The sequence below is a fragment of the Dioscorea cayenensis genome, chromosome 18, assembly GCF_009730915.1.
Source record: "Dioscorea cayenensis subsp. rotundata cultivar TDr96_F1 chromosome 18, TDr96_F1_v2_PseudoChromosome.rev07_lg8_w22 25.fasta, whole genome shotgun sequence".
NCBI classification, from domain to species: domain Eukaryota; kingdom Viridiplantae; phylum Streptophyta; class Magnoliopsida; order Dioscoreales; family Dioscoreaceae; genus Dioscorea; species Dioscorea cayenensis.
Genome location: NC_052488.1, coordinates 6,882,338 through 6,908,481, shown reverse-complemented (window position 1 = coordinate 6,908,481; position 26,144 = coordinate 6,882,338). Strand labels below are relative to the sequence as shown.

Genomic DNA, 26,144 nt, shown 5'->3' with positions numbered 1-26,144 from the left:
CTTGTATCCCTTTGAGCTTGATCAAAGTTTTTTTATTCATTGTAGGGATGCTCTAACACTAAAAAGGCTCGCCTCCAAGCGCCCAAGAACTACCGAACCATCCTCTACACCCGATGAACCCGTCTTCAAATTGTCCCACCATCGAGAGAGATATGATAGATTGAAGACAAAACCATTCGGGACTTTGTGCTATCTTGATTGGGAACTTGTGGACAACCTTGGGTTTTGCAAGTCAAGTACGGGATTGGCTCTCACGCAATTGTTGGGATAAACTCTTTGACATTAACGAGCCAACCTTCCGTCAATTAACCTTGGAGGTCTTGAGTACATTTGAGGCGCGACAGGATGGAGGATCCGTGCGGAATAAGAAGATTGTCACCATCCGCTTTTAAGCTTTTTGGAAGGAAGCGACTATGCATCATTTGGACTTTGCCAAGTACTTGGGGATATATGATGATGATTTTATCAAATCCATGCCCGGAAAACGTCTTGAGCTTGATTTCCCGAGTGAGGTGGGCGGGGAGCAACTATTGGGCAACTTTTGGCGGGTGAAGATATCGACTCGAAAAGGCCCTCACGCATGATCGACCCGGCACATAGATTCATTCATGCCTTGATTGCCCGTTCTCTTTGGGGCCGGACCGATAGCAAAGGGGTGGTCACCCAATCCGATATCTTTACGATGTATGGCATCTTTGAGCGACGCCCTACTCACCTTGGCTACCTTGTCGCCGATGCATTCCTTCACCAAGGCTCGTATACACGATTGGGAGCTATCTTTATTGGGCCCTATGTGACCGATTGATCCGTGGCATGGGTTTGTTTGAGCAGGACGCGAGGTATGACTATTGTAGGAGGTACGGCACCCCCTGAAAGCACACATACGGGCGATTGGCTTGGTGGTTGCCGAGCGCATGAGGGGCAGTGCCCCCACAGCACCAAGCCACTCGGTGAGTCCAACAACAGCAGACGAGCACACAGAGTCAGAGCCTGAGGGCGCACCTATTCCTACCCCCGGTACTACTTCATTACCTGACTTCGACATGAGACTGAGGGGGATTGAGGGAGAGGTTCTGTATGCAGGCCAGAGCAGCATGAGATCCGTGACCAGCTTTCACCAGTCCTTGAGGGACAGCTCGACTCGAGGCGATTTTTCACCGCTTTCATTACCTCATACTATGGTTCTCGCCTCGATACTCCTTTTCTCGCCACCATGCCACCACCACCAAAGACCGGATTGTGATGAGTAGCTGCCTCGCTTTGAGCATGGACACTTTTTATCTACTTTACTTTATTCTGTTATGTTTTATGTTTGTGTTTTGTTGAGTTGGCATGGATCTCTTCCTCCCAACTCTTGGTGTTGAACTTTATTTTGTTTTCATCTATGTATTTTGTTGACTTTTCCCTAGTCTCTCCCTTGTGTTTGTATTTGTGAATTTTTGTGGAATGATGATGTCCCCGTTTTGCATCGCAGGGCATTGAGGGAATTTGGTGAGCTTTCCTAGTTTTAAATGGAGGTCGGACAAGACGAGTATTGCTCACCACACCTTTTGTCGAGTCGCACCTCACGACGTAACACAAGATAAACCGAGGAAGTTTTTGTTTTTTTCACCCTCCTCTATTATTATTTTGCATTGGCCCTTCTTGCATGTTTTTTCATGATTAGTGTACATTGAGGGCAATGTACAACACTAAATGTGGGGATGGGTGCATTTCATGTTTTAGGAACATTGTTTACATGCTAGTGTTACCAATGATGGCTTTATTCATTCTTGTAAGATTCTTTTTAGCTTGGACTAATGATGGATGTGAGTTACTTGTTTTTTTATGCTTTTATTGAATCTCGCTTTCACCCCATAGTATTGTCTTGTGCACTCGAATTTTTTTGTCGATGCCCCGGGAATAGCCAATGTGACTACTCTAACTCTCTTGTATGCTTAACACACTACTTTGAGTACTTGGCCTTAGAACACTAAGTTCTATCCTTCAATGTTTTCTTAAGAACTTCTAAGTCTTGTTGAGCTAATCCGAGTTTTGTGGCATGTAGTGTACTCTGAAGATGTGATCTAGGGTGAGAGTGAAAGTGAAAAAAAAAATGAGTCTATGTCAGTATTCCTCTGCTAATGAAGCATGAATGCGTCTATGTAGACTGTAATCGAGTAGTTGGGTGGCTCTTGTGCCTAACTAGCATGTGCATCCTCTAGAAAGATTTTAAAAATGATTTTGATGCAGTCTACGTTAGTCGGGACTCGAAAAATGTGTTGAATATTGAGTTGAAAAATAAAAAAACCCTAGTGATCTTTTTGAGTACCTACCAAAGGTTTTGAAAAGAAAAAAAGGATTTAGTTTCAAGTTATAGAATTAGAAGGATCTTACTTGGCCATTGAAGTAGCACTTAGTAGTTTAAGACTTAGTATTCTTTGTATGTGGAGTGATTAGCATCTAGAGTCTGTCTGATTGAAGTCCTTGAGCTAGACCCGGATCGAGGGCAAATGAGATAAAGGATTCACTTACACGCTACATACATATTAGGGGTGAGACAGGATATTTTTATTATGCTTAATGACTATAACTCAACATCTATGTTTCATTATCATTTGCTTTTGGAATCTTATATTTGCTTGAGCCAGAGGTATTGCATTTAGCCACTTCTCAGTCTCTTTGTTTTTCATGAGTTGTTTGCTTGGGGACAAGCAACGCTTAAGTGTGGGGATGTTTGATAAGTGTCTAAATGTAGGTGTTTTCATATATATATCGTATGCACTTTGCATGTATTTTGTGAGGTTTGATGCCCGTTTCACGCTTAATCATCTATTATTTGCTTTGTAGGGCATATGGAAGCCATGGAGAACAAGAAGATATCATTTTGGCAAAAAGAGAAGAAAATAGAAATTTTCATACTACCCCCATACTACCCAAGATGGGGGCAGTATGCATCTGAAAGTGCGGATTGAGTTGGTGTTCTGTCCGATTTCCATACTACCCAAGTATACGGGGCCGTATGGAGGCCGTATGCACCCCGTCTGGAACGCGAATCTAGGGTTTCTGTGTGCTATACGACCCCCATACGACCCCTATACGGCCCGTATGCCTCGGGGGGTATATATACTCACTTTTAGGGCTGATTAAAAAACTTTTTGCTGGCCGACTTTTGGGAGATCATTTGGGAGATTTTGGGCCACCTTGGGGAGGAGAAGAAGGGCGAGAAAGCTAGAAGATCATTCAAGCCCAAGGTCCAAGGCTCTCAAGGCAAGAAGGCAACATCATTCAAAGGGGAGATCGATCACGATTTGAAGGAAGGAGAACCGCGGCTAGAGGAAGCGTCATTCGGCATTCCTTTGGCGGGGGAAGCGTCATTCGGCATATTCTCGCCTCATCCTTCACCATTTCATCTAGGGAGTGTCATACTATGCCTTTGTTTCATGTTTTGCTTGATTTGTAGCTTTTGTTATGAGATGATGACACACTAGACCCCCAAGGCCACCGGGTGTTGGTGAACCTTGGGGGGTTTTTATCATGTATTTTTGGATGATTACTTGTTAATTCTATGCTTGGGTATTTTTTTGAGATCTAATCCATTGTTTTTCATGCTAAGTGTTACACCAAGGAGAAATCCGTAGCTCTTTTTATGAATGATGCATGTAGATGTGACTTGCTCGCATGTATTAGGTCATGAATGGATTAGAAGGGGATACTTGTATCATCACACCGAGAAATCGGGTGTTTGGTAGCCCTCCATGTAGGTTTAATCCGAAGAAGAGTAGGTTTATTCCTAAGCGAGATTTCCTTGTACTTAATGCAATCGTAGGAATGTAGATTTTGGAAGAAATTCCTATCTATGTTCGTATGGGATTAGGGTTCAATCGCCGAGAAATTGGGGTTGTTCTAATCTTGGAATCTCATGGTCCAATTTACCCTTGCATCTTTAGATCATCATCCATGTTGCATGATAACCCCTCAAGGGGATCCACATCCATAGGCCTTTGCATTTCATCGATTATCTTGCTTGCTTATTGCTTGTTCTCTCTAATTTGTTCATAATATTGTTTTAATCTTGTTTTAGTTTTAATTGCACCTATTAGAGTAAAACCCATCACTTGAGTTCTTAGGCTAGATAATAGCTCGAGAAGGAGTAATAGGAGATCCTTAGCCCTGTGGAATACGATCCTCGTGTCTTCACACGAGGTATTACTTGGCGATCCCGTACACTTGCGGGGAAGCGATCAGGGTGATAAGCCAATTAAACAAACCAATATGATGATTTTAAAACCACACATGAATTCAAGCTTAAATTATAAATAGTGAGCATTACTTTTTTACATTGAGCATTACTTTTATCAGATTTTATAGCTCATTCATGTGTATTTGTGTTATTTTGTGCATTTAGGGTTGTGGAGACAAGTTTGGAAGAAAGGAAGCAAAATTAGATCATGGACGCGATTGTTAATGAAATTCTTGGATCGAACAAGGGTCAAGGCATAAGTTGTGCTTATAGACATGTGGGTGTGTGCCAACCTCCATTATGCTCAAGTGAATACACAAAGTGGAGGGACACAAAGGCAGCCTTACTCATATGTTCTGACTTATGCAACATTGTTAAGAGCTTAGTCAATGTGGTTTAATTGAAGACGCGACGTGATCTACCGCATGGATGTGTACCCAATCATGGGGCCTTGATGAAGAAAGTGAATTCGGGACCATTTTAGCGAAGTACTATAGCAGTTTATTGTAGCAAAACATTGTAACAGTTACTATTCACAACGCGCAGGAAAAGATAACCTAGAAATCCACACGGCTATGTGAAAATTCCACATGTCCCTGTGGATGCCCGATTTCAGGCCTATAAATACCGCTTTGAGAGTTTTATTTAGGGATCTTCTTCTTATCTTTTGCATATCTTTTGGGGTGAGCTAGACTAGGGTTTGGAGAGGCTTTTGTTGGGTTTTAGGAGCATTCCTATAGTATCAACATCGATTCCCTTTGGAGGAGAGCTATTGGGGAAAATTTCATCAGCATCAATTCGGTAAGGTGTGCCCTATGCCTGATAGAGGAATCCTTGGAGAAGACGAGGCAGCTCCTCAAGACCATCGATACAGACGACAAAGGGGTTTCTCTATGGATTACTTTTATCTTTCTTCTATTTTATCTTTGATTTTGAATTGCTCCATGCAGAGTTAAACCCCTAGTGGGTGCTTGGACATGTAAACCCTAGGATGATTTTGTTTCATTGACTTCTATTATATTTTCTTTAATTGATGTTTTAATTGACTTTTAATCTTGTGTTCTTGTTGATTTGATTTTCCCTTAGAGTGACACTAGGGTTGAGAATCTATCTAAGTAATCCTTTGAAGGGGTGACAACTTCATTAGGATTAGACTTAGCAAGATTGAAGAGGGTTGAGAGGGTGAGTCGAGAGGTAGTGGAACGTCCCATTTTCCTTCCGACGTGATTTATCCTATCTCCACGTTCCAAGAGTTCTTTGTGGCCATGATAGAGTGAAGTTCTAAGAGAAAAACTCCACTGGGGCTTAGTTGCACGAGCAATAGAGTGAAGTGTTGAAGTAATCCTTAGTACTAGGGCTTAATCGTGACTAGGGGTTTTTCGCCTGGACCAAATAGTTAGATCTTATTAAGGAATAGGGTTTATCACTTGGAATCTCTAGAGCTTCAAGCAGTCCCACACAGTGTGAGGTGTTGAGAGTATACCTTTCCACCGGGGCATAGTATTGAGGGCTAGTCATGGTTGACCTTATGTTTGGGGCCGTGTATCTTTGAATTTCCATGACTCATTAGACTTCAATTAGGAGGCATAATACTAGTCTTGAACTTGAAATAATAGTCCTAGGGTGAGCATTGTCTGAGTACCCCATTTTACCAGTGATACCTCTCTTTACTACTCTTGCATGTTCTCTCTTCTCTTTTACTTTTCTTTGCATTGATTTCTTTTAATCAACATCACAAATTGGTTTTCACTCTAGCTAAATAGCAATACTTGTGTTTCTAAGCAACTATAATTTGTGGATTCAACTACCGACTCACCGGGGTATTTTATTACTTCGATGACCCGTGCACTTGCGGTGCACACACGCATGGGGTGTGTCACTTCCTATCTATCATAAACAAAGGGTGAGAATGTGAGGACATTCTCAATCCATAAAACCTTGCTGTTGAAGATGATCAAAGGCTGTGGGTAATAAACCAATTAAATAAACCAATGTGATGATTTTAAAATCACACATGAACCCAAGCTTAAGTTAAAAACATTAAGCCTAACCACACTATTAAAAACATACTCAATTTCTCATTTGCTGATAAGTGCTAGATTGTATATATTCCAATGTTATCTTTTGCACTTAAAGTTGTCCTCAAAAGTGTTTTTAAAAGTGATTTGGTACTCATTTTATTCCATTTACACTTTTAGGCCAATATAAACACAAGTCAAGACAAAGCATGAAATCGAGAGCAAAATAGAGCCAAAAAATAGCATTTAGAAGAATACACAAGCAAGGTATAGAGTCATGTACTTGCCCATATACCTCTAAAGCATCGGAAAGGAGAAATTCCACAAAAATACATAGGCCAAGAATATGACCGTGTACATGACCATGCACTCCTCAGCTCAATAAAATAGTCTAGAGAACTACATGGTCGTGCACCCAAGAACATACTAGTGTACATCCAAGATTTAAAGAGCATGATGTTCGAGAGAAGTGCATGGGATGCAGCTGAAATACACACTAGTGTACATGGCCGTGCAACCCCAGAATTAGTGTTTTGAAGTTTTCTAGAGAGTTACACGGGCCAAGTACATGCCAATGTACTTGCCAATGTACTTGCCCGATTTTTGGGGTACAAAAAAAAAAAGCTGAAAAAGGTATTTGGGAGGCTAGTTTTTGGGAGATCGGTTTTGGATGATGGCTAGGGTTTTTAAAGCGAGGTCAAGGAAGAAGAGGGAGTTCTAGTGAGTTTCCAGAGTGACAATCCTTAGTGACGATATTGGCTCAAATCGATTCTATTGTTGAAGACATTGAGAGGTGGTTTTTCTATAATGGAGTATGTTCTAGGGCATTACTTTCTTTGTTTTGAAATGAATATCAACAATCCAAAAAAAAGTGGCTAGCCCTTCATAGTTATATTGTTGGATTCATCTATGTTCTTATCTTGTTGATTTACCGTAATGAATATGTCTATTTCATTATGATTGTGTGATTGATATAGAGAGATTCATTGCGCTATAATCGCCTATAGATGATGGGAATTAATAGTGCTCAATAGAGATAGGCCACTTAGATTCTTCCAATTAGAATCATTGTAGAGAGACCTCTAATTTCTAAGTAGGGGATTCCTATACCTAATTGCAATCATATGAACACAGAGTTAGAAGAGATTCAATTCTACCATAGTATAGGGTTAGGTACTAAGGTGATCGAGAGAGCACTCGATACATTCTTGAATCCCCTCGGTCCAAGAACACTAGGGTTCAATCTATGTTAATTGCAATTTCTTTATTTCATTAATCCCAAGTGAAATCTTATCAAGACACCTCTTTTACTTGATTGGTTAATCACTTCTTAAAAACCTTGACATCCTTAGTTCTTAGCGATCTTGAATTTTAGTTAGCAATTCGCTTCTCCATAACTTGATTTGAGTTTGATAACAAGGATAGAGTTATTACTAGTGATCTTACATCCCTATGGATATGACAACCCTACTCACACAAACATTATTACTTGATGATCCGTACACTTGCAGTTTGGTGCATTATGATCACACAACATGACATCATCTGCTCAGGGGCTAACTACTCCACCAAGTTTCATCATTTCATTTTCTCCTCAAATTTCCTTATAATCCATCTCTAAAAGAACTATTACAGCAAGGTTCTCGATAATTCATGAATAGCTTCTGATTGCATAAACCTCTTCATATAAGTCCTTGAACTTCCAATTAGTACTTTTTTTAATAAAAAAAAAAACATTACCAAGAAACCCCTAAACAGTTAAAATAAATCCCAAAATAAAATTTAAAAGTCCTTCAAAATTTGGGGTGTTATAGAATCACCATTATTGGTAGTCTACTTCATGCTAGGATCAAATGTAGTTGAGGTAGGCACACAATCATAATGATTGAACTTTTTAAGCACTTCTTCAATGTGATGAGATTAAGAAACTATTATACTTTCTTGATCTCTTAGAATCTTTATGCCTAGGATCATGTTTGGCTCCCTTGTATCTGACATTTAAAGTTTCTTGACACAAATTCTTGGTCATCTTCAACTTGCTTCAAATTTATACCAAAAATCAACATGTTATCCACATATAAGCAAATAATGACACCTTGGTCCCATTGAACTTGCTAAAGACACATTTACCTGATCCATTAATCTTATATCCTTTAGCAATAGCAACCTCATCAAATTTTTTTATGCCAATATTTAGATGACCTTATTTTCTTGCATACTTCCTTTCTTAGCTAGATATTACAAACGCTTATAGTTGTTGTAAATAGAGACCTTTGTCTAATTCAACATTAAAAAAGTATATCTTGACATCCAATTGCTGAATTGCAAGTTTGTAAATCAACGCAAAAGCAACAAACACTCTTGTAAAAGCTATTCTAACAACCAGTGAGTACATATCAAAAGAATCAACACCATGCTTTTGTGTAAAGCCTTTGCCTACTAATATTTTCTTAAACTATCTATTATTCCATCTACCTTCATGTTTCTTTTGAAATTCCATTTACATTCAACAGTTTTAGATCTGAGTGGAAGTTCAACTAATGGCCAAGTATTGTTGCCCAGAATCCATTTCACTATTAATGGCCTTTTTTCTAAACTGGAGCATCATGCCACTTCATAGCTTCATCAAAAGTCTTTGGATTTGCTTCTATATTAAGGCAATAAGATTTTTGACAAGTAACTTCTTCTTTGATACATGAGGTATCCATCACCAAAGCTTTTTTCTTTTCTTTATCTCTTGCTTCTTCGAAACTCAAAAATTTTGTTGCCATCTTGGTTGTTTATTTATTATCTTTTTGCCTTTATTTTGATCCACCAAAGTATTATTTTCAACCTTAGGAATAGATTAGAATTTATTTTTTGTTAAAAATAGCATCCCTTGATTTTGCAACTAAGTTTTCCTAAATCAAGCCATTAAGTTCAATCACCATAAATCTATGCTCTATACTCTTTACTATTATGTGAATAACCCAAAAATATGAACTCAAGTCTCTTATTACCTAACTTTTTTCTGACTTCTCTAGAACTTTTATAATCACCTACATACCCAAACTCTAAGATAACATAGGTTTGGTTTCCTTGTATTCCAAAGCTCATATAGAGTAATTTTCCTTCTTTTGTTTAGAACATGATTAAGAATATGAAAAGCAATAAGTATTGCTTTACTGTAATATCTATAACTTAAAATTGTATTGGTTCGAATTAAGTTAATGATAAGTGCTTGTGTGATAAGAATGCAAAGTGTTCTTTCCTTAAGATGAGCATTACTTTTATCAGGTTTTAACACTAATACGTGTGTATTTATGTTACTTTTATGCATATAGGGTTGTGAAGCCGAATCTTAGAGAAAGAAGCCAATGTAGATTATGAGTGCACCATTTGGAGGAAATCTTGAGAAGGTTCAAACGCGAAGACATAAGTCGGGTTCAATATTCTAGAATGTGTGCCAACCTCCTTGTATTCAAGCTAGCACAATGATTTGGAGGGGCACAAAGGCAGTCACAGTCTAAGTATTCCTGCTTGTGCATGTGTAACAAGATCTCCACCAACACGGCCGTTCATTGAAGAAGCAAAGCGATCTACGATGTAAATGTGTGCCCGTTTACGTTACCTCGATGAAAGCATAGTTTCGGGAGTGTTTCGGACTGGTACTATAACAAGACACTGTAGTAATACTATAGAAAACACTGTAACAGGTACTGTTCACAGCCGGCCGAAGGAGTTATCCAGAGAAGCCACATGGGCGTGACGAAATTCCACACGCCCGTGCATTAATTCCACACGGGTTGTGTGAAATATTCATTGGGGCGTGTGGATTCCCGATTCCAGCCCTTAAAAGCCGATTTCAGCCCCGATTTCAGCATTCTTTTCTCCATCTTTTCCCCAACTTGAGAGAGGGCTGCGACTAGGATTTTGAGAGGTATTGTCTAGGGATTGGGAGAGGTTCTACAGCTCTGGCATCGCGCTATGTCTGGAAGAAGGTTAGTGGGAGAGCTTTCGTCGGCACTGATCCGGCGAGGTGTATCCTAGGCCTGACAAAGGGATCTTTAGACGAGTAGAGGACTCTCCACAAGACCATCGTCACGACTATTGAGGCGGTTTTCTATGGATTCATTGCTTTTATATTCGATTTCATTGATTGTAATTAGCTCCATGGAGAGCTGAAAACCCCTAGTGGGTACTTGGATTGTGAACCCTAGGATGTATTCGTTTCATTGAACCTTATTATTATGCTTTCATTAATTGATGTTTCTATTGATTTCCAATCTTGAATGCATTGATTGTATGAATACTCCCTTAGAGTGACACTAGGGTTGAGAGTTCTTGTTGGTAACCCTTGTGAGTGAGTGACACACCATGAGAGTTAGACAAAGCTAGATTGGAGAGGGTTGAGAGGGTGAGCCGAGTGGTAGCGGAGCGTCCCCTTCCCCTCTGGTGTGATTTATTCTACCTCCAATTCCTCGAGATCTTTACAGTCATAGTAGAGTGAATGGGCCAAGGGATGACCTTCTATTGGGGCTTAGTTGCGAGTGCAATGGAGTGAAGCGTTGAAGTGATTTTAGCATCTAGAGCTTAATTATGGCTAGGAACCTTCTGCCTGGACCAAAGGGTTAGGTCTACATATAGGAAGAGGATTTATCAGTTGGAATCCTTAGAACTCATTGCAATTCTATACGAGTGCGAGGTTAAGAGATTGTTCAATTTCTCCTCCGGGACATGTATAGGGTTGGGCATGGTTGACCTTAGATTTGGGACAATGTATTAAAGGATCTCCATGACTCATTAATGCATTAGTTAGGAAGCATAATAGAGGGTTTTTGCACTTGAAACAATTGTCCTAGGCAGATCAATATCCGAGTGCCCCATTTATATCGATTGCCTTACCTCTCCTTTACTTGTGTTCTCTCTCTTGTCTCTTTTACTTTTGTTTGGATTACATCTTGCCACACAAATCACTATTCATATTTCGCTTAGTTAAGAAACAATTTAAGTATTTTTACTCCCTATTCTGTGTGGATACGATACCCACGCACCTGGGATTTTATTACTTCGATAAACCCATGCACTTGCAGGACATACGCAATGGGCGTTGTCAAGTTTTTGTCGCCGTTGTCGGGGAATAGGCATTTAGAGATACTTTGCACTTTGTTTTATTAGCTATTCATTTATTCATTCTATTTCACATCTTCTTTTCTATCATCGTTTTGATTTGTTTTCTTTCTTTTTATGTAGCTCCAAGTTCATGACCCGAGGGAACCCCTCAATATTGATTGAAGGAGATCCCGAGCTCGAACGTACACTTAGAAGAAAAGGGAAAGAACCTGTGTAAGAACACTCTAATCTAGCTGATTTGGAAGTTGAAGGATCGGATAATATAGCGGAACAAAATGAGCAACAAAGGACATTATCCGATTATGCCAGACCTTCAGTATTGGGGACACAATCGAGTATTGTGCGTCCCCCAATTACAGCTCAGAACTTTGAGCTGAAGCCGGCATTTATCCACATGTTGCAGCAATCCATACAGTTCACTAGTTTGGCCGATGAGGATCTAAATAGTCATATAGAGAACTTTCTCGAGGTGTGTGATATGCTCAAGATAAACAGGGTGACGGATGATGCTATCAAGTTGAGAGCCTTCCCATTTTCCTTAAAGGGGAGAGCGAAACAGCGGCTATACTCATTACCTAGAGCATCAATTACCACATGGGAGGAGATGGTAGAAGCTTTTCTTGCCCGTTATTTCCCTCTCAAAAAATCAACAAAGCTTAGGAATGAGATCTCATCCTTTGTACAGTCAGAATTGGAGTCTCTATTTGAGACGTGGGAAAGTTTCAAGGAGCTCCTAAGAAAGTGCCCGCAACACAGATTCCCAGAGTGGTTAATTGTTCAGACCTTTTACAACAAGTTAAATCCAAGCACAAGGCAACTCTTGGATGCGGCAGCAGGAGGTACCTTAGGTAGCAAGACCCCCGGTGAGGCCCGTTAACTAATTGAAGAAATGGGGTTAAATAGCTACCAATGGAGTGCTAGGGAGAAGAAGAAGGTGGCCAGGCTTCATGAGATAGATGCAGTAACTTCATTGGCGGCTCAAGTGGAATCATTGAGTAAGAAGTTAGATGTTCTAACTTCGAATAGAGTGGTGGCCATGACTACTTGCACTAGGTGTGGTGCAGGACATGCTCCCTCCGATTGCCTGATCTCCATTGGTGATGCATCTTTGGTTGAGAATGTTGATTTTGTGGGTAATGCGATGAGGAATCAAGGGAATCCACATAGCAACACTGACAATCCGGGTTTGAAGAATCATCCCAATTTCTCGTGGAGTAACCAAGGTCCACAAAAGGCCATGGGCCACCGGGTTTCCAACAATAACAAGCCACAAACATGGAGAACCGAGTTTCTGGTTTGGAGACCCGAATGACCGATTTGGAGAAGGCTTTGACTAGATTTGTGCAATCATCAGATACAAGTTTTCAATCAGTTGAGGCTACACTTCGCAACCACACCACCTCTTTGCACAACCTTAAGAATCAAGTGGGGCAAATTGCGAAGTCTCTATCGGAGAGACTACAAGGAAGCTTGTCAAGCAATACCGAGACCAATCCTAGAGAGCATGTGAAGGCGATCAGTTTGAGAAGTGGTCGTGAGATTGAAGATAGGTTTCCGAGTGAGAAGCCCAATGAACACACACCCGAGGTCATAGAGATTGAAGAGGGAACAAGAAAAAAAAAGGAGGTGGCACCCCCACCTTTCAAGCCAAGAATCCCTTATCCCTCTAGGTTGAAGAATGACCAAGTAGATGAACAATACAGGAACTTCCTGAGTTTGTTCAAGCAACTCCACATCAACATTCCTTTTGTTGAGGCATTGTCTAAAATGCCTAAGTATGCAAAATTCTTGAAGGACTTGTTGACTAACAAGAGGATGTTAGAGGAGAGTGCTTCAGTGATCTTAGATTCTTCTTGCTCTACGGTTTGTAAAAGAACATGCCGAACAAGAGGAAAGACCCGGGAAGCTTCATCATTCCGTGCAACATTGGCAATTTAGGTGAAGAATTGTATTGGCGGACTCAGGGGCCAGTATCAAAGTCATGCCATACACCTTCTTTCAGAAGCTAGGCTTGGGTGAGCCTAGACCTACTCGGATGACTTTGTAATTGGTGGACCGAACGGTGAGACATCCGAGGGCAATTGGTGAACCGAACGGTGAGACATCCGAGGGGTATCATAGAAGATATACTTATCAAGGTTGAAAAGTACATATTTCCTGTAGATTTAGTGGTGCTAGATGTCGACGAGGATGCGGATGTACCCTTGATACTAGGCAGGCCATTCTTGTGGACTTCCAAGGCATTGATTGACATGGATGGAGGGGAGCTGACTTTGAGAGTTGGAGATGATAAGCTCACATACCGCCTTGCTGAAGCCATGTGGCATTCTCTTGCTTTCGATAACACTTTGTATTTTCTAGACACTACTGATGAGATTGTTGATGAATATATACAGGAAATGTTCAATCTGGACCCCTACGAGGGTTTGTTTGACCAAGAGGAGGAAAATGAAAAAATAATGATGCTTAGCTTGACGAAAGAAGTACCGTTTACTCTGGGGATCCTGAAGAAGGTGCTTCAGAAGATGAAGATGGTGAGGAGACGCCACCGGATAACTCTCCCTCTACCTTCAAGAGACTTTGCTCATCATGCTTTCAAGCCATGGGTAAGAGGGCAACATTTATCTATGATCCCCCGTGAGGTACGGATGAGGTACGTCAAGCTTAGTGACGTAAAACAAGTGCTTCTTGGGAGGCAACCCAAGTGTTTACTGTTTTTCTTAGTTGATAGTTTAGTTTTCTCATGAATAACTTGTTGAGTGTTGGTGTCTTGATTTTTTAGATGCTTCTGCTGTGTATTATACTGTGGATTTTGATGTCATCGTGTGTATTCATGAGGATTTGGCGAAGTTTAAGTCGCTTGAGCTTGCTTTTAATATTTTTCGCTAGTTTATTTTGCATAAAAGAGGATGCTCTGAATGTGTAAACATGTTCAGGAAATTTCTGCAGAGCCTACAGAGTTTTCTAAGTCATCTAGAGGAAACACACGGGCGTGTGGAATTTTCACACGCCTGTGGAGTCGTATTGCGAGCTCATCCAGAGGAGGCACAGGGGCATGGACTCACCCCTGTGAGCGGCCTTACGTTTTCGGACGTCCGTGGGTAACTTCCGCATGGGCGTGTGTTTTCCTGCAAAGACTTGGCAAATTATCCCGAGAGCACATAGGGGCGTGGACTCGCCCCTCTGGGTGAACTTGTGAAAAACACACGGGCGTGGGAATTTTCCGCACGCCCATGCAAATCTCTGCAGATGAGCCCTCTCCATCCCGAGAAGATACAGGGGCTTGCGGCTGCCCCTTTGAGTTGGGCCCGTGAATTTCCACGCCCCTGTGGAATTTCCGTACAGGTGTGCGAAACACTTAGCGATTCTTCTCGGTTGGACAGAGAAGCCACAGGGGTTAGTGGCTGCCCTTGTGGGTCAGGCACACGGGCATGGGTATTTTCCACACGCCCGTGTGGTAGCATTCAGAGACAGTGAGTTTTATCCTGAGAGCACATAGGAGAGTGCGTCTGCCCTGTGGCTCTCTCCTGTGGAGGTGTACGGGCGTGGGTAATTTCCACACGCCTGTGCGAATGTACAGAACGCCAAGAGGCTCGAGTCCTTTTTAAAAGGATCATCATTTCTTCTCATTTTCACACTTCCCATTCATCTTCAAGCACACTCACACTTTCTCCCTACTTCGTATTACGAATTTGGAGGGATTTTTACTTGGTTTTCCGGCCAATTCAAAGTTTTTCATCTCAACATGTCGGTAAGCCCTTATCTTAGTTTTTCTTCATCAATTCTTGATTTTAATCGATGAAACCGGTCAATCATGCTTTATTTATGTAATTAGAATGATTATACATGTTTAGAACGAAGTTAGAAAGAATTTAAAAGTGTATTGTTGGATTTTTGTGGCGCGGCCGTGCGTTTGTTCACGCCCCGTGGATCCACACGGGCATGAGGAAATTCCACATGACCGCGCAGATTTCTACAGCATTCCTCAATTAATTTGTTTGATCAAGTTTCTTTCAAATTTTGCAGGTTATGGCACCTCGGTCAAAGAAGCAAGCTGATAAATGGCTGCGTGAGCCTTCTCCTGAGCCCGAGAGCATTAGTTTTACTATTCCCGAGTATCTGGCGAGGTTTGAGCGGCTAACTAGTCTCAAATTTGGTCAGACCAGATTTCCTGACGTGAGCAGACATAGGGGGATTCAGTTGGCAGAGGATATGGCAGATGTGATCGAGGACATGCTTGCGGTTGGCAGCTGGGACCATTTACTATCGATCAGAGATCCTGCCATCCGCGCACTGACACTCGAGGTGCTAGCCTCGTTCGAGTTCGATCACTCGTACTCCAGTTTTGACAGCGTTAGTGCCATTCAGTTCAGAGAACTCGGACAGCATCATAGCTTGAGCGTTACTCAGTTTGCGATCTTGATGGAGTTATATGATGCGGTTTATACAGAGACAGAGGAGTATGAGCAGTTGCCCACAGATTATCCTGGGAGTTTGACCCCGCAGCGTGCGTACACCATATTGTGTGGATAGGAGCAGTATGACCCTGGGGTTTCGAAGGCTACTTGCCTCTCCCGCCCGAGTTACAGAAACATTCACGCTGTTCTGAGTAGGTCAGTGAGCGGGCGAGGTGACAGTACTAGTGTGCTTAGCCGACATGAGCTTTTATATTTGTACTCTATGGTGCGGCGTACACCAATACATTTAGGGCGTATCCTGGTAGAGTATATTCGACATCAAGGGCAGTATGCCAGACTTGGAGTGATTTTCTCAGACCCCTATATCACGAGACTAGTCATCGGTATGGGTTTACTAGACGCGATTAGAGGGGCCGAGAAGGTGACTATACCTGCTCCCCTGGGCATGGAGACACTGAGGTTGATGGGGATGGTACGGAGAGTTCATTCAGGAGTATATGCTTTTATTAGTCCTGCCCCAGAGATAGCTAAGGTTGAGGAAAACGATGCCGGGGCTTCTCAGCCTGCTTTTGTGCCTCAGCCGACGCCGATGAAGACCAGCGCACCTCCTGTGGCAGAGGACCTACCCCAGTACGCATGTTTTCACCATCTTGAGCCCATGATCATTTTGAGAGGCTCGAGAGTGCTGTGGGGGTGATACGGACTGAGATTGCTGAGGCAGGAGCAGAGCTAGCAAAGGTTCGTGCGACGCAGGCCACACAGTTCACAGAGTTCATGGCACATTTCGACGTTCTACAGCAGATCCTCCAGAGAGACGTTGCCTCACCATTTGTGCTGCGACCCCGCACCTCTCAGGCACCTCCGCATCATCTTCACCGGATCCACCAGCGCCATTTGATTATCTAGTAGAGGAGCCAGAGCGCGGCACTGACACTTGATTTCATTTTCATTTCTGTACTTTTTACATTTCATTTCTGTACTTTTTACATTTCATTTCTGTACTTTTTATTGAGCTTTACTGAACCCCCCTCGTGTATGTGTGCAGATGGTCTTGTCAACATGGGAATTGAGAGCTAGTCATGGACACGGCCAAGGTGCTTCGGTATTTGGTCGTGTATGCTTCACAACCTGTTAGAACACTACTCCCAACAAATTAGCTCCATCAAATGCAACATTAGGAGTCATGGGAGTATTGTTTTGATTGCTTCTCCCACATTTATTCTTGATTGCTATACATTTTGAGTGAGCTTGCATGTGTACATTGGGGACAATGTACAACTTAAGTGTTGGGGGGGAGGGGGGGGAGTTTCATAGTGCACATATCTTTTATATTAGTCTTGATTGTTATACATGCTCACATAACCAATGCCGGTTCACCTTAGTTGCAATGATTTTATTCTTGAGTATAGGCGAATTTTTAACATTAAATGTTCTCATGCTCTAGTTCTTGCTTGAATTTTTAGGAATTTTTGCCCGATTGACACTTGTGCACTATTTACTCTTTAAACTCTTCTGGAAACTCAAGTTTGATGTTAAAGGGACTAGTTTTAGTTTTGTTTCTTATGTTATTTTGCTAAAAAAAAATGGAAAAATGAAAAGAAAGAACAAAATAGATTTGTTTTTCAGTTGTGCTTGTTGGGTAGAAAGAGCTACCACCTATGATGTATGAAGCTACTCTCATAAGTCGGATACTAGTTATGCCCTAATAAGAGAAAGAGCTATCTCATGGGATGTGTGAAAGCTACCACCCCGGTAGAAAGAGCTACAACCTTGAAAGTGTGAAAGCCACTTTAGCGGCCGCTTTAGAAAGGGCTACCTTAGAGGATGTGTGAAGCTACTACCCATTTTTTATTTTTTGTTACCTTTTGTAGATAAATAAGTCCCTTTTACATAGAACTTTGAGGGGTATACTTTGGGTTGACTTGAGTGAGTTCACACACTTACACGATTTCGGGTTTGTTGTCCTTTTTATTCAAGTTTTTAGCTAGAGCATTGATTTTTCGTATTTAGTGTTAAAATTTCCTTTACTTGTAGAATGATCTCTTCCCGATTTTAGCATTCTTTTCTCCATCTTTTACCCAACTTGAGAGAGGGCTGCAGCTAGGGTTTCAAGAGGTATTGGCTAGGGATTGGGAGAGGTTCTACAGCTCCAACATCGCGCTCCGTTTGGAAGAAGGTTAGTGGGAGAGCTTTCGTCGGCACTGATCCGGAGAGGTGTATCCTAGGCCGGACAAAGGGACCTTTGGACGAGTAGAGGACTCTTCACAAGACCATCGTCACGACTATTGAGGCGGTTTTCTATGGATTGATTGCTTTTATATTCGATTTCATTGATTGTAATTAGCTCCATGGAGAGCTGAAAACCCCTAGTGGGTACTTGGATTGTGAACCCTAGGATGTATTCGTTTCATTGAACCTTATTATTATGCTTTCATTAATTGATGTTTCTATTGATTTCCAATCTTGAATGCATTGATTGTATGAATACTCCCTTAGAGTGACACTAGGGTTGAGAGTTCTTGTTGGTAACCCTTGTGAGTGAGTGACACACCACGAGAGTTAGGCAAAGCTAGATTGGAGAGGGTTGAGAGGGTGAGCCGAGTGGTAGCAGAGCATGCCCTTCCCCTCTGGTGTGATTTATTCTACCTCTAATTCCTCTAGTTCTTTGCGATCATAGTAGAGTGAATGGGCTAAGGGATGACCTTTCGTTGGGGCTTAGTTGCGAGTGCAATGGAGTGAAGCATTGAAGTGATTTTAGCATCTAGGGCTTATTTGCTACAATAATTTCCTACAGTATTTGCTACGGAGCCCTGCTACATTACCGGCCCGAAACACTCCCGAATCCATGTTTTGATCGAGGTAACGTCAACGGGCGCACGTTTACGTCGTAGATCGCTTTGCTTTTTTTCAACAATCGGCCTCATTGGTGAAGATCTTGCTATCAATGCACAAGCTGGGATATTCGAATGTGACTGCCTTTGTGCCCCTCCAAACCATTGTGCTAGCTTGAATAAACGGAGGTTGGCACACATTCTCGCATCTTGAACCTAACTTATGTCTTCGCGTTTGACCCTTCTCAAGATTTCCTCCAAATAGTGCGTTCATGATCTACATTGGCTTCTTTCTTTAACATTCGGCTTCACAACCCTATATACATGAAAGTAACACAAATGCACAAGTATCAGCGCTAAAACTTGATAAAAGTAATGCTCATCATAAGGAAAGAACACTCTGCATTTTTATTACACAAGCACTTATAACAATCAAATTACAAAAAAATAAAATAAACAAAAATGATTCTTAACCCTTGTAATGTATGTATTTAACATAATGCTTTGAAGTAGTGGAACTTATTGAAATGTATATAGAAACATCTTTAACATACATGAACATCTTTAACAAAATCCATACAAGGACACCCTTAACATTAGGTAAAGAGCATCTTAATAAATGCTCGATATTAATTTAACAACTTTAACATAAAAAATGTATTTAATAAATATTACTTCACCTTCAATTTCATGAATAGAGCATCTTCAGTATGTAGAGGGATGCTAGTCCATGTAGGCCACACATCAATTGTGTTGCCCTTAGAGTCATTTGTGATGGTCTTACCAATTGGAGTTGGAAAACTTAAAAAATACAACCCAAAAAAAATTTTACCAAGCAAATTTAGTTGACCAACATAAACAAAAAATAATATTTCATAAAATTTTAAAAAAAATTATAACCTTGTTCCATTAATAACCAATGGTTGGCAACATATGGATGTGATGGTGGAGCAATACCTAAACTCGAACCTCATCTTCTTTAAGCTGAGGTAGACTCATTAGGGTAATTTAGTGATTTATCATTCTCCTGAATTTTTTAATGAGGACTGGTTATAGGATCATCTACTAGTGCATCATTCTCCCACATTGTTTCATGAGGATTAGTTATAGGGTCATATAATAGTATGCTTTGTGTATTATTGGCCAAAAGGCACTTCCACCATGTAATAATTTCGAATAATAATAGTATCATCATCAATTTCAATGGTGGCCATCAAATCCATAGATAGAGATGCCTCATCTTCTTGGTATTCAATCTCTTTATCATTTGTCACATCATCAATAATATGTTTGTACCTTATTTTAAATACTGCCTACCAATCTTTTCTCTTCTTAAAAGGATATTTAGTGTAATATACTTGTTGAGCTTTTTGTGACAATACAAATGGGTCATTCAAACTCATTATTAACTTATAATCAACATCAACAAGACCAAGACAATCATGCTTAACCCCTTTATTGTTATCATACCAATAGCACTTGAAAAGCACAACTTTATCTCCATACCCTAAGTATTCTAATTGTATAATATCTTCTAACATGCTGTAAAAATCATCATTATAATTATTATAGCCTCCTCTCACCCACACACCAGATTTTATTATTTTTTATAGTCCTTATATGACTTTGAGCGAAATTTTAACCCATTTACGAAATAACCATTATAATGTCACAATTCTTGATGTGCCATGTGCCATGAGCTTTATTCTCTTATCAATTGTATCTGCCTCCATATTCATCTTTGACATAAAAATGAAAATCGAATGAATTATATTGATTAATATTATTAAAAAAAGATATTATTTGAATCGTACTACTTACATTTTTTTAACCAATGATGGAATTCTTTGTCATTTTTTCTACTAGAGTTACCTTATAAATAGCTGGCATATACCAACAATGCTCAAATAATAATATGAAATATGTATATATGTATATATATATATATATATATATTTACTCAAGATAAAGGTTTATTTCTTGACAATTCAACAAAACATATCTATGAGTAGCATCATACTCATTTTGATTCAAAATCCTAGAGTCTCTTGGTTCTCTTAATGGTGCCCTTGATAGATGAAAACCAATAAATGTCCCTTGGGATCCACATCGCCTCTGTCATCATTTTGAGGTACTATGTTCAACTTTGTTTGTATATGTGGTTCAAAATGAAAAGACCAAAAAGTAGAAATCTCTTCAATGATATAATCCTCAGAAATAGAGCCTTCAATTTGGCTCTACTTCTTATCTTTCATTCAAATGATGCACATAAAATAAAAAGAAATATATACAAAAGTATTGACGGAATAAACAAATTAATTAAATCATATATAATTTAACATCGCCAAAATTAAAACCCCTAAATAAATTCACATTTCAAATTCTTGCTATTATCTGTATTTATACTAAAATAATACAATTATTGAGTTACAAAAAATTTATATAGTCATTAATTAGTTATAGGGGTTGAAACAAAGATAAAGTAAATGTTAGGGTTCAATATGGAAAAAAGAGGGCTCATATAAAATTAAAGTAAATTCTAGCGATCAATGTGAATAAACAAATATCTATAAATAGATATGTTCCTCAGGCCTACATTTAATCTCTTATTTTTCTCACAAAGCCGCCAATTTTTCTCTTCTAGATATTCCAAACTTTCCCTGTTCCTTGCTTTAATTCTTTGAGATTCCTCAATTCTTTTCAATCAAAGATTGGATCTTAAAGGGCTATTGGCATTCAATATAGGTTAACAAATAGGTTTCACAATCTCTTTTTCTCTTTCTCTCTTATTCAATAAATTCAACTTGTAATCTTGTAATTTTGGTGATATCTATATTTGATTAAGGATGATAAATAGATTTTAATGTTATTATATAATTAGAAAGCATGTGTGTGTGTTGATTTGTTCACAAAGAAGTAGAGAATTATATTGGATTATTTATGGGAGTAATAAAATTTGTACAATAGATCAGAGGATTTATTTTGGTATTTGAAGAAAAGCCATAAATAATTCAAATTGTCAAGTGAAAGATTAATAGACATCGATGTATTTATCACATCAGGTAAAATTAGAATTTATTATGAATACCTACGATTTGGTTATAGGTGAGCAGGATAAGAGTAAAACAGAAGATAGACATACTTATGTTTAGCGTTGGGCAAGAGGTAAGTATTTGCTTATACTTGAATATAATTGTATGCTTGATGGATTGAGTGATTTCTTTGTAAGTACTTTATTTATGCTTATATCGATTATATGTTTGAATATGTTAATTTATATATATTTGCTTGAGTTGTTGGATTAAGTCATTACTTTAAGTGCTTTACTTATGAATATATGTAGATGTATGCTTCATAATGTGAATATATATATATATATATATGATGAATTTTATTGGATTGAGAGATTTCTTTGTGTGTGTGTGTGTGTGTGTGTGTCTAAATAATAAGCATGGTGTTGTTTTGGATTGATGGCATGTTAGAATTTATGTTGTCATGAGATAAAAATAAAATTTTCTGTTGAAAGAAGATATTAAAAAATATGTGGTAGAGCGAGATTGATTTAATGTTAAGATGTGAGATATGGAATGATTGGAAAAGATAAATGGTTAGTGTTTGCCTACATTGGGTATGTCCTTTGTCCTAGAGATTGATGTTACATGTTGTGATAATTCTTGCACCTGTCCATATAGGGAACAATAGGGTGTCAAGGTACTGTATCCATATAGGCAACAATAGAAGTACCTGAGATTGATGAGATTGGGATACATGTCCATATAGGCCATTAGACCATTGGACATTCTTAGCCAAGTCAAGAAAGGCTCAAATAAATAAAAATGGAACAGAAGATGACAATAGATAATGGGATAAATAAGTTGAGATTTTTAAAATTGTATGATCAATTCATGTATTATTTGACTGTTTATATTTCTTATCATAGAATTAAATTGATTTGATGATTTCCATGTTATGTATTGTATTTCATTGGATGGCTACCTACATGATAGCATAGGTATAGTACTTACTGAGCTGGCAGCTCACCCCTTGCCACCCTTTTTTTCAAATGTTGGACCAGTACATATAATTTCAAGAATTACCTCTCAAACCTATATATTCATCTATATTTTACCTATCCAACACCTTAGCTTCACAAGCTAAATTTACTGGCAAATGTTCCATAGAATAAAAAAAAGCTGAAGTAAATATTTTCCCTGGTTTGCATAAAGTGATGACAATATTATTCTTAAGAACCTCCATGTTCTTAACATATATCTCTGTTAAGAATAATTCTCTAAAGAAACTGTTAAGCTCATTTAATGCATCCCAAACATCCTTAGGCATAAGATCATGGATGTCAATAGGAAGAAATCTCAGTATAAACACATGATAATCATGACTTTTCATCTTAATAAACTTACAATCATCCGAAGAGACACAACGTGATACATTTGAAATATATACGTATAGAATTTTATTTCCTTCACCCAATTTTATACATCTTTGATATGCTCCGTTATTAATGTATAAGATGCTTTTAATAGTTTATTATATTTATTCTCACTTTCACATTGTCTAGTTTCCCCTTTACATCCATAACTGTATTAAAAATGTTGTCAACCACATTTTTAATGATATGCATGACATTAAGATTATGATGGATAATATTATGGAAATTCCCAAAACATACTTTTTCACCCAATTATATTCCTACCCAAAACCATATATCTTTTAAGAGCATATTTTTTTTCCAATGTGATATTTGGGAGAATGGATATGCTTCTAAGCATTTCCTCACTAGATAATAGAGCTGGGATATCAACAAACTCAATCCTACACTTAATAAATTTGACCTTATTTTTTGAAAAGGGTAATCCACAATGAGAAATTAGCTTTGACAATCGAAAAAGGATGCCTTCCAACCTTCCTTTAGAATAGAAGACCGTGTGTGCTCCATATAATAAGGATATGCCAACCTTCCATGTGTGCTTCATCCTGATAACATACTATAAGCAAAAGAATTATTTATTATCCATAAAAGCACTTCTCTCATCTGAATGTCTTGTTGCCTTGAAATATCATAAGTGCAAATCCCATCAGCCCATAAAACCTTAACCTCATCTATTAAAGGTCACGAAAAATATCTCTATGCTTTCTTCGACCATTTGGGCCTACCATGATCAAGCTAAGAAAGATAAAAGCCTCTTCATATACATTGATGGCAGAAGACTATACACAATGGCAAATACTAGCTAGATAGAATAAGGAGCATAAGGATAACCTAATGGATTAAACACATTTGTGCATAAACCAAGTCATATATTGTGATTTTTAGATATAAGCGAGAGGTGAAAATGATTAAAATGCTTCCATACTTCACAACCAGTAGGCTGTGTAACAACTTCAGGATCATGAGTTCAGTAGTCTTTCTTGACATATACAACCTTTGAAGTCTCGGTATCAATGCTAAGTATTGTAATACCTAGTTAGGCATACCTTTCTTACTATTTGATCATCCTAGTTTAAATCATGAATGACCACAAAATGTACAAGATGCCTTTTTCCCAATTCTCCTTATACAACATGTAGTTTTTCAAGCAAGCATGTCTTTTCTCATAACGAAGCTCGAGTTTGCTAAATTTTTTCTTTGTTAAATAAAAGTTACCAACTAAAGTTTCACCTCCAAGCAAATTGCTTTTAGCTTCTAACATCATGTGATCAAATGATACTGAAAAGTGCTTCTGTATGTATATTATTGAGCATGTCTTACTTATAATGAGCATTACTTTTATTAGGTTTTATGGATCATTCGTGTGTTTTTGTATTCTTTTGTGCATTCAGGGTTGCGAAGGCAGTATAAGAAGAAAAGAAGCAAATGTAGGTAATGAACGCAGTTTTTGAGGATTCTCTTGTGTGGAACAAGTGTCAAGACATGAGCCGTGATCAAACACATGAGGGTGAGTGCCAACTTCCAAGAATGTGCAAGTCTATTGACAAATTGGAAGGGCACAAAGGCAGTCACAAATTCATGTTCCAGCTTGTGTAGAGTTTTTGTGAGCATCATTTGACATGACCTACCGCACGAGTATGTGCCCAATCGTGTGGCTTCAATGGAAGAGAAGGCATTCAGGATCACTGTAGCAGCACTGTAGTAATTACTGTAACAAAGTATTGTTCATGGTATTGTAGCTGTTACTATTCACAAAGGGCAAAATTCAGAAAATCAGAGAATCCACACGTCTGTGTGGAAAATCCACATGGGTGTGTGAAATCCCGATTTCAGCATTATAAATAGCGCCTTAAAGAGTTATCTTGGGGTCCTTTTTTCCTATCTTTTAGGGAGAGCACGACTAGGGTTTGGAGGAGGTTTTTGCTAGGTTTTGGAGTATTTCTAGCATATTCAACATTGATTTCCTTCGAAAGAGAGTTATTAGGGGAGCTTTGGACGACATTGTTTCGGCAAGTTGTGCCCTAGGCTTGACGAAGGAGTCTTTGGAGAAGGAGAAGCGGTTCTTGGAGACCATCATCACGGACAACAAGGGGGTTATTCTTATGGATGGTTTACATTTATTTTTTATTTATTCTTTGATTTTGTATTGCTCCATGGAGGGCTAACCCCTTGTGGGTGCTTAGACTTGTAAACCCTAGGACGATTCTATTTTATTAACTTTTATTATGTTTCTTTCAATTGAGTTTTTAATTGAATTTCAATCTTGAATGCTTATGGTTTGATTTTCCCCTAGAGTGACACTAGAGTTGAGAATCTGATAAGTGCTTGTGTATTAGTAATATGAAGTATTCTTTTCTTATTATGGGCATTACTTTTATCAGATTTTAGTTCTAATACATGTGTATTTATGTTACTTTTGTGCATGTAGGGTTGTGGAGCCAAATAGAGAAGAAAGAAGCCAAAGTAGATTGCTAGTGCACTTGGTTAATGGAATCTTGGAGTAAATAAACGCAAAGACACAAGTTGTGCTCAAAGACATATGAGTGTGTTCCAACCTCCGTTATGTTCAAGGAAATATGCAAATTGGAGGGGCACAAAGGCAGTCACACTCATGTGTTCCAACTTGCGCAAAGCTAGCAAGATTGTCATCAAATGAATTTTTATTGAAGATGCAACGTGATCTACGGCATAGACGTGTGCCCATTTATGTTGTCTCGATCAAAAGTGTGGTTTTAGGAGTATTTTGGTGGAGTACTGTAGTAGGTATTATAGCAATTACTACAGAAAATCATATTCCTGCAGATTCACACAGGCGTGTGGAAATTCCACATGCCCTTGTGGATTCCCGATTCAAGCATATAAAAAGCCGCGACTTGTACTGATTTGGGAATCCTTCTTTCCATCCTTTCTTTATCTTTTCCCCAACTTTGGAGGTGCCTGCGGCTAAGGTTTAGAGAGGCTTTGGTAAGGTTTTTGGAGTGATTCTATGGCCTTCGACACCGCATTCCGTCAGAAGATAGTTATTGGGGGAGCTTTCATCTGCATCGATTCAGCGAGGTGTGCCCTAGGCTTGATGAGGGAACCTTTGAAGAGGCC

General features: G+C 39.1%; 1 non-coding gene across 1 annotated transcript; it reads right to left on the bottom strand.

The window, feature by feature from the left end:
* Positions 1–12,004: 12,004 nt before the first annotated feature.
* On the bottom strand, positions 12,005–12,111 carry LOC120283220. Its single transcript, XR_005543215.1, has one exon. It is a non-coding gene; the product is annotated as a small nucleolar RNA R71 (small nucleolar RNA).
* Positions 12,112–26,144: the final 14,033 nt, after the last annotated feature.